The 14,771-nt window shown below is 38.0% G+C and overlaps 1 pseudogene; it reads right to left on the reverse strand.

Annotated features, from left to right (window-relative positions):
• Positions 1 to 13,416: 13,416 nt before the first annotated feature.
• Positions 13,417 to 14,414, reverse strand: LOC101659730 (annotated as a pseudogene).
• Between the last annotated feature and the right edge of the window lie 357 nt (positions 14,415 to 14,771).

Genomic DNA, 14,771 nt, shown 5'->3' on the forward strand with positions numbered 1-14,771 from the left:
CCACCCTCCCAGTACCGCCACTCTCACCACGGTCCTGAGGGGTTCATCAGTCCTGGAAATAGAGCAAGTGATTGAAAAGTTAATTTACTGATTATGGTGATGATTGTACAACTCTTCTTGATGTGATTGAACTATATTATATGATATGTGAATTACCCACCAATAAAACTGTTGGGAAAAGTTAATTTCACTTCCATATAGATAGTTTTCAAACGTCACTCATATGTAGGCTTTTGCCTCATTGTCCTTGATAATCTAGCTTTATAGCGAGCTCCACTGACTGACCTTGTGACCTTGGGCAGGTGGCTCTCCTTTTTTACCCTCTTAGTTTTCTCATCTATCTGTAAAAGAGAGATGTTAATAATACCTAATTAAGGGGTGGTTGTCATAGGGTTGGGCACTCTGGTGGCATAGTGGCACAAGTTGGGCTGCTAACCACAAAGTCAGCAGTTCAAATTCACCAGCTACTCCACAGGAGGAAGATGAGGCTTTCTCTTCCAGTAAAAATTTACAGCTTCAGAAACCCTCTGTTCTGTAGGGTTGCTAGGGATTGACTTGATGGCAGTGAGTTTGGTTTTGGTTTGTTATAGGGCTTAGAAGAATTATCATTCATAAAGCACTTAGGGACAGTTCCTGGTACATAGCAAATATTCAGTAATGTTAGCTATTAGTATCAGAGATGATATAGTATTATGGCTAAGTTCTGAATCATTTGGGCCTGAGTGTTTTTTCAGGATTCTACTGTTTACTGTTGAAACTATGGGAAAGTTATCAAAGCCTCCTGAGTCTTGTTTTTTCATTTATGAAATGGAAATGATACTCATATATACCCCAGAGAGTTGTCATGAGGTCCAAAGAGATTAATGTGGTAAAGTGTTTAGCGCCTAGGACGTGAGTGAGTGTTCTAGAAATGTTGGCAAGTAGGCGTGGGTAGCTTGTGATAGCCTTCCCGGAGCGGCTTCATGAGAAGGTTGAAGTAGAGAGGTCGTGCCACACATGCTCTTCATGCAAGCGTGCATGTACTGTTAGAAAAATGGTCAAGAATTAAGAATGGTACTCTATCCAGGGAACAGATGGGTAAAACAGAAAATGATTTCATTGGTTCTGGAAGTGGCTACAGCTTTTCCTCATCAGTTATGTTTTATGCAAACGTCAGAAATTATCTAAAATTGAAGAGCTTTGATGCAAAATCAGCTTGATAATGTTGTTTCAATTGTCTATAATAAACATGATTTTTATTTTGTGTTAATCCAAACATATAATTAGTGCTTCCAGTTGCAAATTTTTAAGTAAACAATTTCTTTTTAAAAGCATGTCGTTTGTTTTATTGTGATGTACACATTTATATTTAAATGGCAATTACTTACTCCTAATAATATCTAGTAAGAAGAAAGCTACCAGATAGAGCCTAACAATATCACAGCAACTTGCCATGTTTGAACAGATGTTAAGCAGACAGTAGTTGAATGTTAATTTTGGAGAGTGGTATGTTTAAGCCTAGCTGAAGTATGTTGCATGTGGGCTCTCTAGACTTGAGTACAATGCTGGACTCTGGGGAGAATTTTAAAGCTAAACCTCTTTCTTTTGGGTCCTCTATATGGACTCTCTCAAGTCAGTATAAAGCAGATCATCCCTAGGCTAAAGCCCTTCAGCTTTTGTTATTGGGCTCTGTAGACCTGTAATTAGGCCTCCTGGCAGGCCTGGCAGGCCAGTTAATGGTCATATGGAGTCTCTGTGAGGCAGACTGGCTTTGTATGAATCCTGGGTAGGAATACGTTTATGGGTCACTTCCTACCAGGACCGTGCTTTGTCCTTATGCCCCGCAGGCTGACAGGGAGCAGGTTCCCTTGACCATGGACTGTTCAGTTTGCAAATCAAAATCCACTCCACTAATCCCCAGTGTAAACAGAGGATTTAGAAGGGCTTCTGTCACTTACAGTTGCCAATTCACTTGGGTGTCTGTGAATTTATTTTTCCCGACTTCATTATTGAAAGACTGACAAGTGTATAAGATTTGAATGCTTGTTTATATATCAAATATGCAGTTTCTTTTTCAGCAACCTTAGAATCACTGTGAATAATGCATTCACTGCAGAATTATGTAATGGGTTTTGTGGGTGACTGAACACCCTTAAATATTTTTTTAATTTACACTATTAGGAAATTTGGAAAGAACCTATCTTTTATTAGAAAGATGAAAAGCCTTGTTTTGTTTTTGTTTCTTCATAAGAGTACAATGATACTATGTAAAGAATTTTACCAAAGAATAATTCATGCAGATTTCAGATGTTAAGTCAAAGAAACAATTTGAAATTTTTCTAGAGTGAATATTTTATGTTCAGTAAAATTTCCATTTTAGTATAACAGAACTTTTAAAATTAATAGGACATTAGAGTATAAAATATATAATAAACTGTGATTTATGAAGTATTTAAAGTAATGAGTGGCCTTTATTGAGCATCTACTATATAATCACTTTATGTGTATTTTAAACCTTTTAATAAATGATTCTTGTTTTCTCTCTAAGCAAAATATTTGGATGTTAAGAAAATAATGATGGATGTTTACTTTGTTTTTCTATTACAGTTAGTATACCACATTTTTATTTACTCTGTTTGGGTTCTTTGCGTTAGGATTTGGTTCTAAAATGTGTAAATCCTGGGCTTGCACTTCAAAGAATGGTTACCTAGCTTCTAACACAACAGTCTTTTCTTTTTAGGGGTAAATCACATGAGGAACACTTTCCCAGGTCTCATGTAGTAAATCGGTGCTCAGTATTTTGCATTTTGTCATGTAAAAATGGTTCATGACAGATGTGGCTAAAAAGACCACATACGTAGACTGTATGATTTTAGTCTGGTGGAACTAATAGGATCACTCATTACATTTTAGACCCTGGGGTTTCTTTTTTCTTTCATTAATAATAATAATAAAAAACTTGTTTAAATAGAATGGCCCATTTTGTGTGTGAGTATAGCATCTTCCCTTAAATTTACAAAGAGTTGATGGCAACAAGTAAATCTTTCTCCCTACCCAAAACTCCTTTCATTAATGTTTACTTACTTAGTGTTAATTTATTTTTAACTGTCCTGTCATATGGATGTGTTTTACTTTTATAAAGGATTTCTATTAATTTTACTTAGCATAAGTAAAAAATTTATTCCTTAGAAAATGCAAGCCCTATGAATTAAACTGAGTTGTATATTGAGTTTTTAAGTTTTGCAAAGGTTCAAATAATGAATGACAATAAAAAGGCATTGTACACTAGAAATTTTTTGTGTTCACTCACAGCTAGGAAGTTCATATCATATATATATATATATATATATGTAAGCAGGGTTACATTTTGGATTTGAGAAAGAGGCTTCTGAACAGCATGAGAAACCTGATCCTACTTTAGTTTTTTTTAAAAGTTAATGTTTACATTAGAAAGTATCCGGGATGATGTACATCAAATGTTTAATAGGATATTGTTTCTGGGTGGTTGGGTTTAGATCTATTAAATTATTACTTATTTTTGTTTTCTCTAGTATAATTAAATTTCCCAATATTTAGTATAAAACTCAAATTAGTCTTGCCAAATGTAAATAGTTATGTAACTACCACCAAAATCATACTAAAGAACACTTACGTTACCCCAAAAGTTCCCTAGTAGTGCTTTGAAGTGATTCCTCTCTAACCTTCTCCGGACTGTGGAAACCGCTCATCTGTTTTATGTCACTATAGTTTTGCTCCTTTTAGAATACCATGTAAATGTAATCTTAGAGTATGTAGTCTTTTGTATCTGTAGTCTTTCCTTGTCATAGTACTTGTCAGGTTTGCCACATTGCAATCAGTATCATTTCTTTTTATTACTGCATAGTATTCCTTGTATTGCTGTGCCAGTTCATCTGTTCACCAATTGGTGAATAGATGGGTTTGTTTTCTAATTTACTAGTAGAACGTTTATGAGCATTTGAATGAAAGTCTACATGTGAACATACATATTTTCATTTCTCGAGTAAATACTTCGGAATTGGATTGCTTTGTGATATAGTACACATAGCTTTAACTTTATGAGAAACTGCCAGTTGCAAAGTGCATTTCCATTTGTCCACATCATCTGGTGGTGGTAGTTTATTTGCATGAATTTTAGCAATTTTATTGCGTATGTTGTATCTCATTGAGGAATTCTCATAGCATCTTTTAATGCAAGCATTGGTCCTTTACATACTTTTATGAAATATGTATTCAGAGCTCTTGAACATTTTCATAGAAATTGTTTGTATTATTGAGTTGTGAGAGTTCACTTTATATGAGTGGGCTTCAAAAAGTTCGTGGAAAAATGGAACTGAAAGATATTGTAATTTTGCCATGAGGTTTTTAAAGTCGAGATATATTTTATAAGTCACAGTTCATTGAATTTTGGCAAGTGCACATACAAACAGTTGTGAAGGCACACTCAGAATCAAGGCAAAACAATCCCAACACCCTCCAGAACTTCCTTATGTTCCTTTAGCATGTGTCCCTCCTTTCTCCCAATCCTGGAAACCACACACTTATGCTCCATCCCTACAGTTTTGTCTTTTGCAATATGTAAGATAAAGGGAGCCATCTAACATGTAGCTGTTTGATTCTGGTTTCTTTTAATTAACATAATACCATTTTAGTTGTGCCCATGCTGCAGCATGTATCAGTAGTTTATCCGTTTATTATTGCTGCATGGCAGTTCATTGTGTGGATTTATTAGTCAAACAGTGCTGAGGGAGATTAGGGCAAGCAATGTTTCACTCTGTTATACAGCGTGTTGCTGGAACTGACTCAATGGTACCTACCCTATATACTCGAGTGTAAGCCGACCCAAATATGTGCTGTAAAACTCGGCTTATACTCGAGTATATACGGTAATTACAAATGAATTAAGTTATTATAAATATGCATATGTAGGTTTTGGGGTGACCTGAGCTTTCACTTTGGCAAATATCTAGGACTGGGATATGTTTACCTTTATGAAAAGCTGCCAACAATTTTCCCAAGTGACTGAACCCTTCATTTTGCCTGCTCACCAACATATTAGGAAAAAGTCAGTTGGTTCATATCTTTGCTAGTTCTTAGGTATTGTGTGTTTGTTTTTGCTTTGTTTTAATTTTGGTTATGCGTACAAGGGTATCTCATTGTAATACTGATCTGCATTTCCCACATGATGCATAATGTTGAGCATCTCTGTGTGCTTATATACGGTAGGTATCATTGAGTATATCATCTTTGCCTACTTGTTTAAAAAAAATTTTGTTGTTGATTGAGTGAAAATTTACAGATGAAATTGGTTTCTAGTGAATAGTTCATACATATTTTTCTTGATATTGATTCCAATTTCCATAATAAGCTCTTCCCCCTTTGATATACAAAGAGCTAGATTTCTTTCTGTGTCTTACCATGTCCATTTGTCCTTCTCTCCATTTCTGCCCTTCGAGCTTTATTCTTGGGCAAATGTTGCCATTTTGCTGCTTGACTGTTTTAAAGAGAATGTACCTTCCTGGTTTTTGTCCATCTCATAGTCCTGTCTGTTGTTTGGCTGAAAGTTGAGCCATGGGGCTAAATTCAATTCCAGGCTTAAAAAATAACTAAGGGGTGTAGTCTCAGGGGTTCTACAACAAGGGATCCACGAAATACTTCATAATGTATGAGAACCTGGAAGGCATTATGCTAAGTGAAATCAATCAATCACGAAGAACAAATACTGTGTCAGTTTATTATTTTATTATAAAAATCAAGGAAAGATTTGCATACAGAGAAAAATGATTTGATAGTTATAGTGAGAGGCAAGAAGGGAGGGTAAATTGTACTAAATAACAAACAAAAACTAAGCCCACTGCTGTGGAGGTGATTCCAATTCATTGCAACGCAAGAAGGGTTTCTGAGACTGTAAATCTTCACAGGAGCTGACAGCCTCCTCTCTTCAACTGGCAGATTTTGAAGCATCAGCTTAGGGGTTCACTGCCCTAACCCACAATGTCATCAGGGCTCCTTCACTAGAGAATGCACATGTATTGGGTCGTGTGAAGAGAAAAGCAGCATACAATAAGGGTGATCAGCCCAACGTCACTTAAGGAAAGAAAATGCTCAGGGAGATGCCCAAGATTGCAAGTCAATAAAGGTGAATACTAACACACAATTCTTCCTACATGATCAGTAACAAACACTAATCTACACGTGGCTACATAAGCAGGACGGCAAAGTAAATAGATGTGTTGGCAAAAGGGACTACACTCACAACACATATAGATAGGTCTATCTGACTTTATTTCTGCATATGAGGGGACTTCAAAAAGTTCATGGAAAAATTAAGTCAAAAGATGATGGAGTTTCCCATGAATTTTTCGAAGCCCCTTCATATTTTTTAATATAGGGAAGGTAAAAAACATAGATGAAAAATCTGAGAAACCTTTATTAAACAAAAATATCAAAATGTGAAGTCATTATTTCTTGATGAATCCTCCGACCAGGCCTGTACACTTCTGCACACCGTGTTTTCAATTTTCTTATTCTTCCCCAAAGAATTGAGAATTCTGTGCTTTCAATTGACCCCACATCAAAATCACAGTTTTGTCATCCTTGAAGAACTCAAATCATGTTCTTTTTCAACATTATTAAAATTTGGGGAGCAAAAAGAACCTTCGCTACCCTTCAGAACTAAGCAGTGTATTATCATGTTGGGGAAAAAATTCTTGACCAAACTTTGCTTGCCTTTTTCTCACCAATGCAGTTTCCTAAAATTTCTTTTTCTGTAACCCCCATGGTTGCCCTGTGTCTTCAAACTCCATCAAGATTACCCCGTAGCAGTCCCCACTCCCCTCCCAAATCGTCACCATACCTTCTAAGTTGATTTCTCTGAATTGAATTGAGCTGACCTAGAAGATCCCTTGGAAGCCATTGTTTGATTGGATTGGGAAATCCATGACTTGTCCCCCAGATATGAGTCATTCCATAAAGTCTGCTTCATTAGCTTGGATCTTGCTTAAAAGACTGATCGAAAGATTGCCACTTTTAACTAGCTGATCTTGATGTAACACTTTTGGCACCCACAGAGCCTAAAGCTTGCTGAGGCCAGGATGTTTGTTTAAAATTCAAAGTGTTGAACCATGTGAGATCTCAACTTCAGTAGCTATTGCATCAATGGTAATCCCCAGTCTTCATCTACCAGTTTCTGGACCTCAGCCAGAATTTGCTTTCATCCATGAAGGTTGACAGTCTTTTCTCTCTTGGCTCTTTCTGACTTTTTGTATATTTGTTAAAAATCAATTGCCTGCCATTGAACAGATCTAGTCTGAATTCTTAATTCTGTTCCCTCAATCTAAGTTTTTCCAACCTTTTGCCAATATAACTCTGTCTTAATCAATGTTGCTTTATACCAAACCAAAATGCGAAACCCAACCCACTCTCATAGATTCATTTCTGACTCAGCAACCCTTTTTTGGATAGAGCAGGACTATTCCCTACAGCTTCTGAGATTGTAAATCCTTGTGAGAGCAGACAGTTTCATCTTTCTCCTCTGGTAGAGAGCAGCCCGGTGATTAACTCACTGTGCCACCAGGGCTCAGTTAGTATGGATCTTCTAACTTTGGTGTGTGTTTAAGAAGTGTGTGTCCCAAACACACCAATGTGCTAAACGTCCTAAACTATAAAGATGTACAGCCTCGGAAACCAACAGGGGCCATTTTATTCCATCCTATAGTGTCTCTATGAGAAGCCAGGATAGACTCAACAGCAGTGACTTTGATTGCCTGGAATTAGTATACTTCTGGTAAACTGGATTTTCCTAGTAAATTAGCCGTTTCATAGAAATGTTCAAACTTCTGTGCTTAGAAGCCCGCCAGTAGTTGTTTCATTTCCAGGTATATATGAACTGCTTGGTAATTAAATTTATTATTAATTACTGATTTTAATTTGTTTTTACTGGAGAATATTTTATATTTACACTTTACAAAGCTGACTTTTGCTTTCTTTATTGTTATAAAACTCTATGTACACTTGAGAAGGAAGTTTATTTCCTATCAGATATAAGGATAAACAATAACTGATGGTATTGAAGAAAGCAATCTAAGCTGCACTAAAACTATTGGTGGGAAACAAGGCTATGTGAATTAACAGCACATCTAAGTTCCTTAATAAGGCAATTCAACAAACAGATGCAACAATGAAAATGCTCACTCATCTATGCCAACAAATTTGGATGACCGCTATGCAGCCATCTCACTGCAACATAGAAGATCCATATGTCTGTCAATTCCCAAGAAAAAGTGGCCAAACCGAATGTTGAAATTATCAAACAACATTACTACTATCATATACAAGTAGCGTTTTGTTGGAGATCATTTAAAAGCAGTAGCACCAGTGTATTGAAAGAATCACCAGAAATTAAGCCATATTCAAATGAGGTTGTGGAATAAGGGATGTCAATGTAGTTGTCACATGGATTTTGACTGAAAGGAGATAATTCTCGATACATTTTTGTAAGACAGAAAGATGTTTAGTTATGTTTTATTGACTATGCAAAAATGTTCAGCTATGTGGATCATAACAGACCATGGATGACATGTGAAGAATGAGAATTCCAAAATACTTATTTATGCTTCTAAGACCAAGAGGCAGACATTCAAAAAGAATAAGGTAGTACTGCAAAACTTAAAATAAGAAATATGAGTGTCAGTGTTGTATCTTTCACCATATTCATTCTGTCTATATTCAAAGCAAATAATCTAAGACACTGGAGTATATGAAGACGAATAGGACTTAAGGATTGGAGGAAATTCGTTAACAACCTGTGATCTGCAGATGACACATCTTGCTTGTTCAATGGGAAGAGGACTGGAAACACTTACTGATGGTGATTTTTTAAAACTACAATCTTCAATATGGATTACATATCTAGAAAAAGACAACACAAATTCTCAAAATTTTACCCATAAATAACATCATGTTGATTGGAGAAAAGATTGATGCTGTCGAAGATTTCATTTTTTAGAGATCCACAACCATACCCTTCAATCAGAAATCAAGAAATGAAAGCCCTATGTATTGCATTAGACAAACCTGCATCAAAAGATTTTTTTAACGTGTTAATAGTTTCATTACAAAACTTTTTATTTTAAGATTTTTTGGGTTATGGTTTCACAAATGGAATGCAAACACCATGTTTTTCAAGTTTTGTTAGATATGATAGATTTTTATAAATATTGTGTCGGACACAGATGTCTGAGGAATTCTTGTGAGATAGTACAGGTGGGATGACACATGAAAAACTATGCACTTGACTAGTACCTAATCTCAAACTCTTCACCTTCCCAATAACTCAGAGAAAACAGTAAGTAGTACAGCCTGATCTCACTGTACAGGAGCTCAATGAAAGAAAAGTTTGATACAGTCACTCCTCCAGGAGAATAAACTCATATAATAACCACAACACAGCAGTATGTCACCAACAAACATCCTTCTGTCTTGAAAAGTTAAATAAGTCCCCACTATGAAGCCAGCATACACTGTATATGGGAGGAAACCTTCCCAAGGTTTGAGGTTTCCCAAGAAACCTCAAAGAAGGAGAATGTAAATGGTACTAATATTTTGAGTCAGAAAATCATATGGTTTACTCTGCCAGTAATGACAGATTTAGGAGGAATGGTTTTGCATTCACTGTCAAAAAAGACAGGTCAAGAGCTATCTTGAAGTACAATGCTGTTTGTAATAGGATAATGTTTTCCTATATATAAGGATATTCAGTGAATACAACTATTATTCCAATTTATACATCAACCACTTAATCTAGTGATGCAAAATTGAGGAATTCTTCCAGCATCTTTAGTCTGAAATTGATCAAATGTGCAATGAAGATGCATTGATAATTATCGGCTATTAGAATGTAAAAGATGGAACCAAAGAAGAAGAAAGAATACTTGGAAAACAGTGGTCTTGGGGATAGAAACGAAGCTAGAGTTCCCTTGATTGAATGTTGCATGACCAACGACATTTTTGCAAATCCCTTTATCAACAACACAATGTTGGCTACACACATGGACTTCTCTAGATGGACTATACAGAAATCAAATTGACTACATCTGTGGGAAGAGACAATAGGAAGGTTCAAAATTAGTTGCTAATGCCCAGCCAGAGGGTGACTGGAGCAGACCCTCAATTGCTCATATGTAAGTTCATGTTGAAGCTGAAAAAAATTAACACAAGTTTATGAGAGCTAAAATATAGCCTTGGGTGCATCCCACCTGAATTTCGAGAACGTAACAGATTTGACACACTGAACACTAATAACAGAAGACCAGATGAGCTGTAGGAGGACTTCAGAAACAAGCAGTCATACCTGAAGAAAACTAAAGGTCCTTAAACAGATACGAAAGATAGAAAATATCAAAGTAGATGTCAGAAGAGATCCCAAAACTTACTTTTAATCATAGAGTAGCTTAAGCAAATGGAAGAAATGATGAAGGTAAAGAGCTTAACAAAACTTCAAAAGACAACTCAGGAACACAAAGTAAAACCTTTTAATGAGATGTGCAACAACTAAGTTAGAAAACCAAAAAGGAAGAACACAATCAGTGTATCATAAACTGAAAGAACTCAAGAAAAAAATTTAAACTTGAGTTGAAATACTGGAAAATTATATAGCCAAACTATAGAATGATGCAGGAAGCATCAAAAGAAGATTGAAAAGAATCCACTGGACCAAAAGAGGTCACTGTACCAAAAAGAACTAGTCGCCATTCAACCATGTCAAGAGGTGGCATATGAGCAAGAACCAATGGTACTGAAGGAAGAAATCCAATCTATACTGAAAGCATTAGCTAAAAACAAGGCTCCAGAAACTGATGGAATACCAATCGAAATGTTTCAACAAGCTGATGAAGCACTGGAAGCACTCATTTGCTTATGCCAGGAAATTTGCAAGTTAGCTCTTTGGCCAACTAACTGGATGAGATCCATATTTGTACTCTTTCCTAAGAAAGCTGACAGAACAGAATGCACAACTTATAAAACAATATTGTTTTCACATGCAAGTAAAATTATGTAGAAGATAACCCAACAATGGTTGCAGCAGTACATTGATCGGGAGCTACTAGAAGTTCAGGCCGGATTCAGAAGAAGACATGGAGTAAGGAAAATCATTGCTGATGTCAGATGGATTTTGACAGAAATCAGAGAATTCCTGAAAGATGTTTGTGTTGCATTGACTATGCCAATGCATTTGACTGTTTGGTTCTTAACAAACTATGGACAACCTTGAGAAGAATGAGAATTTCAGAACACTTCATGTGCTGCTACAGAACCTGTACGTGGATCAAGAAACAGTTGTGTGAACAGAACAAGGGGATGCTGCATAGTTAAAAATCAGGAAAGATGTGCATTAGGGTTTGTATCCTCTCACTGTATTTGACTTAGTGTCTATGCTGAACAAATCATCAGAGAACTTGGCTTATGTGAAGAAGAATGTAGCATAAAGATTGGAGAAAGGCCTTTAAACAACCTGCCATGTGCCTGCTGAAAACGTATGCAACTATGTGCAACCAGGGTGGATTACAATAGATAACATCATGATAAGCATGAGAAAAGGTTGAAGTTGTCAAGGATTTTGTCTGACGTCCACAATCAATGCTCATGGAAGCAGCAGTCCAGAGACCAAAAGATGCATTTAGTTGGGTAAATTTGCTGCACAAGACCTCTTTAAAGCATTGAAAAGCAAGAATGTTACTTTGAGGATCCAAGCCATGGTGTTTTTAACCACCTCATATAAATGTGAAAGTTGGACATTTAATAAGGAAGACCCAAGAAGAATCCATGCATTTGAACTTTGGTGCTGCCGAAGAAAGTACCGTGGACTGCCAGAAAAAGCAAACAGATCTGTCTTGGAAGAAGTAGAGCCAGAGTGCTGCTCCTTAGTGACAAGGATGGGGAGAGTTTATCTCATGCACTTCAGTTCATCTCACTACTGCCAGTTCCTGGAGGAAGGACATCATGCTTGGTACAGTAGAGGGGCAGGGAAAAAGAGGAAGGCCCTCTACAACATGGAGTGATGCAGTGGCTGCAACAATGGGCTTAAACGTTGCAATCATCAGTCGTAAGGAGAGCGCAAACCTGGGCAGTGTTTCATTCTGTTGTTTATAGGGTTACTATGAGTTGGAACCAATTCAACAGCAACTGTCACATATATCTCAAGTTGTAAAAGAGTTTACATGCAAATCCGTCACTTTGAGGACTAGGGCATGCCATGGTATTTTCAATCTCTTCGCATACACATGGAAACTAGGTACTATATATTTTTATATATATAAAAGGAAGGCAGAAGAATTGATGCCTTTGAATTGGGATGTTTGTGAAAAATGGTGAAAATAACCTGGATTGACAGAAGAATGGACAAATCTATCTTTTAGGAAGTATAATCAGAATTCTTAAAAGGGTGGATAACTGGACTTACATACTTCGGACATGATAGTAGGTGGAATCAGTCCATGGAAAGTGTACCATAGAGCAGAGGGTCAATAAAAAAGAGAAAGACTCTAAAGGAAATGGATTGACTCCTTAACTACAAAAATTGGCTCAAATATAGCAATGATTGTGACGATGCCACAGAGCCAGACAACATTTTACTGTGTTTTACAGAAGGGTCACCTTGAGTTGAAACCAGCCTATAACAGCAGCTTATTGACAACAGCAACAATGGCCAATATATATTTATGAAGATTTGACCTATTAATTATAGTTATTTTGTCTCTTCTATGTTCTTACTGCTTTATTGGTCTTGTACTAAGTAGAGTGTGATGATGTCACTTATCAGCTTAGTTTTATAAATATACATTGGTCATTGGTTTATATTTTCTTACGTATCCTATAGGTTTTGTTGCTGTTGTTTTTTAACCCCTTATTCTGATCTGAAGGCCTGGTGGTGTACTGAGTTATGTGTTTGGTTACTAACTTCAAGGTCAGCAGTTCAAAACCACTAGCCACTTCACAGAGAAAGATGAGGCTTTCTACTCTTGCAAAGGATTTACAGTTGTGGAAACCCACAGGGGCAGTTGTACTCTGTTGCTGTGAATTAGGATTAACTCAATGGCCTTGAGTTTTTGTTTTGTTTTTGTTTTTAGTGAGGAAAAACAAAACTTTATTCACCCTATGCCAAAAGAGAAAAGACAGGTGGGAACGGGGCTGACATGCAGTGTAGTTTTATATACAGAGTTGTTGGTTGTTGGAGTTTTTCATTTCTTTTTGGGGGGGGGGTACAGTGTACTTTATTGATGGTACATGACAAGGTCAGCCTCTCTAAGCCCCTCCCCTTCCTTCAGGGGGTCTGGATGGAATATTCTCGGTGTGTTGGGCAATTGAATTGGGGGCAAAGACTCCCCAGCAGCTGAGGGCCTCTCTTCCTCCAGTGCTGTTGCTGGGGCTGGTGGTCCAGGGGTGCTCTCACTCCTTGGAGGCCATATGGAACATGAGGTCCACCACTCTGTTGCTGTAGCTAAATTCATTGTCATACCAGGAAATGAGCTTGACAAAGAAGTCATTGAGGTCGTTTCCAGCCCCAGCATCAAAGGTGGAAGAGTGGGGGTCACTGTTGAAGTCACAGGAGACAACCTAGTCCTCAGTGTAGCCCAGGATGCCCTTGAGGGGACCATCGGCCGCCTGCTTCACCACCTTCTTGATGTCATCGTACTTGGCAGCGTTCTCCAGACAGCAGGTGAGATCCACGACGGACACATTAGGGGTGGGGACACAGAAGACCATGCCAGTCAGTTTCCCATTCAGCTCTGGGATTACCTTGCTCACAGCCTTGGCAGCCCCAGTAGATCCAGGGATGATGTTCTAGGTAGCCCCACGACCATCATGCCACAGTTTCCCAGAGGGGCCATCCACGGTCTTATGGGTGGCAGTGATGGCATGGATTGTGTTCATGAGTCCTTCTAGGATGCCAAAATTGTCATGGATGACCTTGTCCAGGGGGGCTAAGCAGTTGGTGGTGCAGGAGGCATTGCTGACAATCTTGAGGGAGTTGTCATACTTCTCATGGTTCACACCCATCACAAACATGGGGGTATCGGCAGAAGGGACAGAGATGATCACCCTTTTGGTACCGCCCTTTAAGTGAGCCCCAGCCTTCTTTACAGTGGTGAAGACACCAGTGGACTCTACGACATACTCAGCACCGGCCTCAGCCCACTTGATGTTGGCGGTATCTCGCTCCTGGAAGATGATAAGCTTCCCATTCTCAGTGCCATTGAACTTGCTGTGGGTGGAATCATCCTGGAACATGTAGACCATGTAGTGCAGATCAATGAAGGGGTCATTGATGGCAACAACATCCACTTTGCCATACTGGAAAGCAGCCCTGGTGACCAGGCACCCAATTCGGAGAATCTCTTCACTCCGACCTTCACCATCTGGTCTCCGGAATGCAGCTGGGACTGCAGGGGAATGGGAGAGGCAGCTGCCTATGGCATGAGGAGGAGCAGAGAGCGGGTTGTTTGATTTTTTTTCAATAGAACACACAGTAACATCTAAACAGGTCTTTGTTTTAAAAAAAAGCTTTTGTAGTCAAGGGAGTCAAGAGTGGTCTTTTGTTGTGCAATCAGGCCAGAATTGGGGAAGATAAAGGAGAGTGCCTTCCTCTGTTTACTTGTCTTCATCTTGAGGGGAACTATTTTAAGACTGCCTTTTTTATTTTTTTTTGTGTTCCTGCTGAATCTATCAGTCTTTCCCATAGGTAGACTGCTCTTCCCTGCCTTCCTGGACTGTCA

Source organism: Echinops telfairi, unplaced genomic scaffold (genome assembly GCF_000313985.2).
Source record: "Echinops telfairi isolate 266 unplaced genomic scaffold, ASM31398v2 ScPeMD7_7420;HRSCAF=8458, whole genome shotgun sequence".
In the NCBI taxonomy this organism is placed as follows: Eukaryota; Metazoa; Chordata; class Mammalia; order Afrosoricida; family Tenrecidae; genus Echinops; species Echinops telfairi.